Source organism: Nyctibius grandis, chromosome 5 (assembly GCF_013368605.1).
Source record: "Nyctibius grandis isolate bNycGra1 chromosome 5, bNycGra1.pri, whole genome shotgun sequence".
Taxonomy (NCBI): domain Eukaryota; kingdom Metazoa; phylum Chordata; class Aves; order Nyctibiiformes; family Nyctibiidae; genus Nyctibius; species Nyctibius grandis.
Genome location: NC_090662.1, coordinates 27487759 through 27492682, shown reverse-complemented (window position 1 = coordinate 27492682; position 4924 = coordinate 27487759).

Sequence of the window (4924 nt, the reverse complement as noted above, 5' to 3'; positions counted from 1 at the left end):
CAGCAGTGTGAAGTAACTGCTAGCCTAAAATCACCTTTTGTAAATGTGGCTTATGAATTTGAGACTTTTACAATTTTGTTCAAATCTCACGGACATCACCCAGGTGAAGGACCTTGTGAATAGGGCTAAAGACATTTCTGAAGGAATCAGCAACAATATTGAATGTAAAAGATTCAGCTCTGGTGGAGCTAACTACTGTCATCTTAGTTCATGGCCAGCGCTCCCACATGAGTGCAGCTTCTCCAGCATAGAGCCCACGTACCAGTTCGTACTCTGACTCATATCTGGAATGAGACAACTGGCTTTCCAGGCAGGCAATCTCATGTCCAGACTAGATCTATCTCACACCCTGGTTTTGCCCTTCTAGGCAGAATGGGTATATCCAGCTCGAACTCTAGCCCAGCAGGCAGAGACAGTATGAATGTCTCTCATTCTTTACATACAAGTGAACAAAGGTGTATGTGCCAGTCTGTGTTTTCCCAAATCAACGACTGCATTGTGCTATGATCTACATTTGAAGACTATTCACAAATTTCAGCTGGTTCAAATGCAGAAGGCAGCTGCCTGCTCTTTCCTCAGCATATCTCCAGACATGGAGCGCACTGTATTATGCAGAGCGCCCTGGCTTCCAGGTCATTTGTGACCCATTGGTCAGCTGTAGCCTGTGGAGTCATACATGCCTTTGTCTTTGGTGATTTTAGAATTTGTTGCTACTCACTCTGAGGTTAATGATGAAGCTCTTTTTGGCATCAGTGGTAGAATGTTAGCTCTGAAAGAAGGATTGCTATATGAACCCAAGTAATGGTATGGAAGTCTCATATGAAATTGGGTCAAAAGTCTAGAACTCCTTCCCCCTCACACCTTCCCACATATACACGTTTTCAGTCTCCACAACAACTACTGAGTTCATCTGGCAGGCCTAATTGAATGCCACATCAGTTGAAACTTCAGAGTCTTGGTAGCATGATGGTCTTAAGGAAGGGCATTTGACTAGAACTTGCCTTAACCTTTGATAAGTTAACCCTTGCCTTAACCCTGGAGCTCTTAATTTCCAGACTGTGCTGAAACAGCTTCCATTTGGCTTCTGATGAAGGAGGTTCATGATGAAGGGTAGCATTTTAGACAAAGATGTTAAAATCTGATATTTGATTTTTTAAATGTTATGTAATGTCACTCTGGATTTGATTGACTTTCAATATGCATTTTGTCCTGAGTGCTGAGAGGCATAATTTAATGAACTGGAAAATAAAATTATTAATTGACAGCATGACTGTTTAGAGATTGGAGTGCTTAAGTCACTCTTGAATCTGTGACATTTTTAAAGGTTGCATGGGATTTTAGTTGCATGAGTTCTGCTGAAGTCCTATCAAATCAGACAACTTTACCTCTCCCCTCTCAGCAACTGATAGAAGGAGAGTAGTCATTGGAATTAAAATACCATACATGAGTCTGAAAAGATAATGTACAAAGGCTTTTTAGAAAACCTAGAATGGATTAAAATCTTGGTAGTCAGTCTGAAACTGTGAAGTAGTGCTTACATAGAAGCACTTTTCACTTTGCAGGACCATTCCAGCAAAAAGAGAATTGCAGCTAGAAGTGAGTCTAGCCAAGGTATCTATCAGTTTAGGTGTATGTATTGCCTACTTCTGGTGTAAGGGGAATATCTGGAATTGTGTAAACCCTGCCTTAGTATTCATATTATTATTTTAAAAATAAAAGAGAGAGCAGCAGAAAGAAGAAATGTGCCAGCAGCCATGGCAGTCAGGCATACTATACTCTCTTCTGAGTAAGTAGACTATAATGTTTTCAGGGGCAGACACGATGCTGATCCAAATGGAAGCTCTTTGCAGCTACAAAGGTGGCCTATGGCAAACACCAAGTTGTGGCTTATATGCCCTGTATTTCTTTCCTAGAAATACTGGGCAGGAATTGGGACAGTTGTCCCAAAACCACAATACATACCTAGTCCATGTTTGCTTCAGGCTGCAGTCTGAAGTTCATTTGTTCAGGATTTTAGACGTCAAACAGCTTTCTACAACCAGGTAGCGAGACATTGGAAAGTCCCACTTATTCACCAGAGCAGTGTGTGTAGCTTTGAAAATACTATCTCTGTAACACAGCATATGTGGTTTTGCCTGCTCTCTGAAATTCTTAGGATAATTCCTCTATGGGTGCTGCTATAAAATTCAATGTTGAGAATTGTGTTCCATTGTCTTAATGATTTGCTTTTCACATTCTTCTGCACGTAATTAGATTCAGATCAAATGAAGTCATAAGTGCCTAGGGATAAAAAGAAACTCTTAAAGGGCAATTGGCTCAGACAATGCAAGCCTCTAAGGGGAGTTTGAAGCAGATGCAGTGATTAATTGGTTATTTGAACTTCATGTGCTGAACTGTTCTGACAGGACAGGTATTTTCATGCCAACTGGCTGACTCCATTGCAAAAGCAGTTTGGTTGTGTAAGAGAAGTGCAGCAATGAAATGAAGAGATGGCCATTTTATGTGCATGTGGGGAGTGTATCAAAAGTAGCATATGGCAGCTGTGCTCAATATTTAAGAAACAGCTGTAATAATTACTGTGGGGAGTCTAAGAGCATATTTGTGAAGTCTAGAGTATGAGGAATATTTGCCCAAGAAGGGGTACGGTTAGGAATAGTATGTCAAGTAATAAATATTTAGCTGAAAAAACTGATGTCAGTAATTTAGAACTGTTGGAAAATGTAAATTCTTCTGTATTATGATGAGGAAGTCTTAGAGAATATGCACTGAAACAGCAGAGCAATGGCACTGGGAGCAGATGCGAGGTCCATCAGGACCTATGCTGTTATTGAGAAGCCATGCCCTAGCACTGGTACCTGTTGCCTCCAGTTCTTTATGGGGTTGACAGTGTTAGGATAAACTTCCAAAATGTCAGTCTGGTCCTGTTCTGCTCCGATTAGCCAGTGTTGAAAAGACACTCTATACTCTACAGCTTCCGTTCATCTTCGCAATGCAAACTCTCAACTTCTGTTTCATTTACTAACTTGGGAGCAAAACACCTTCAGCAAGGGAAGGGATTTCACGACTTGGTCCCTTCCAGTCTGTAACTGTAGGCCATTTCTGTGGTATTACTTTGACCTTCCAGTATGCTACATTCGTTGTGTTATTAGAGCACAGTTTGTTCTGAGTTTAGCCGCTAACAGTCACCTCTGGAGTCCCTTTGGGCTCCAGTATTGGAATGACTTTGCATAAGAGACTGACCTCATCCCATCATTCCCTTACTGCCACATCTTTTGTACAGACTTACATCCTGGCATCGGTTCCTTATTTTTTCTTCTTTTGTTCATTGCTCTCTCTTTCTTCTTCTTTTGCTTTGCCTTTCCTTTTCCCTACTGCTGCACCCTGTGCAGGCACATGCCCTCTTACCTTAACATTTTTTTTCTTCTATTTTTATCTATCTTATTTGGCTTTGTATATATATTTTTTTTTAACAAAATACACACACAGGTATGCATAATGTCTGAACTAGTAAGACTTCTGAAGGAAAAGAAAAAGAAACATATTAACACATTATATTTTGGTCTTGCTTCCCTTTATTCTTCCCATTCTTTTGATTTTTGGCTTGATCTGTCATGAATAATAAAACCATATAAATACTTCATAGTAGGAACTATATCTTTTATCAGTACAGCACCCAACACACTTCTGGATGCTATACAAAAGCTACAATATGTGGCTGAAAATATTTCCCTTAAGAACTCAGTGATATAGATATTTAGCATTCAGACATGATTATCTTTCTTATGTTAGGCAATTGGCTCTGAAGTAAGAACAGCGATAACAACATATGGAATTAGTCAGCTTGTATCAGTCAAGGGACTGCTCTTGGCCCATTTATAGCTTGTTTACATGGAAAAAAAATCAAGGCACCTTTACTGTTTATAACTTCTGCCTGGCAGTAGAATACTTCCGCACTCAAGATTATACACTTAATTTATAAGGGAAGAAGAGCAGAAAAAAAAACTTGTAAGGTGCAAATACTACTCAAATTACATAATATATTTCTCTCTAAACACGGTTCAGTGCTTTGAAGTTTGCTATTTTGCTGTTTTCACCTAAGATTTTGCTACTGTGCATGCCCAGTGATAAGCTACAGGAGCACCTCAGTCACTGAATCCCTTCCCCAAGCAAACCCACTACACTCACAGGGCTTGCACTCCCTTTTACCATATCCCATGCTCAGCATGGGAGACACCAGCCTTGCCCACAACTTGGGGGTTAGCAAACTTGCCTGGGATGTTTGATCTGTGGGTCTTAGTCTCTTCAGCTGCCTGTGCCAGGCCTGAAAGACAAGTCTCTTCCCACGCTTGCAGGACTGCTGTGACCACTAGAATATTTGCAAGGCATGGAGAGTATTACAGCAGGCATGAAGGAGGCACTTAACTGCGCTGAGAGGATAGAGATCATATGACAACTGCAGTCTCTAATAGATACTGAAGAGGCAGAACTTCAAACGTAAGTTTCCCTTTGGGTTTTCATGTGATATGCAGCTACTTGGGATCAGATAAATCTTGATTTCTGTGCCACTAGTCCTCCATTCATTGCATGTGAAATTCAGTCAGGAATATTAAACACTGCCCAAAGAACCAGATACCTAACTATTAGCATGGCAAAATCAGAACCCTTCCTTGAAGCTGGTCTGTAGCTTTGGAACTGGAACAGTTAGTGCATTAGAAAATGCACAGAGTGAGGTCTTTTCAAACTGATTCTTTGCCAGCTACTAATGGATTATTACAATTATTATTTAATTAAAAACATTGAGTTGTTGGAAGAAAGCAACAAGTCTGATTTTTTGTTTCGTATCATACTCTTAAAGGGATGTTTAACGAATGCTCAATGCAAAATTAGCTTTAATGCATAATCTTTACAGCACTATGAATAATGC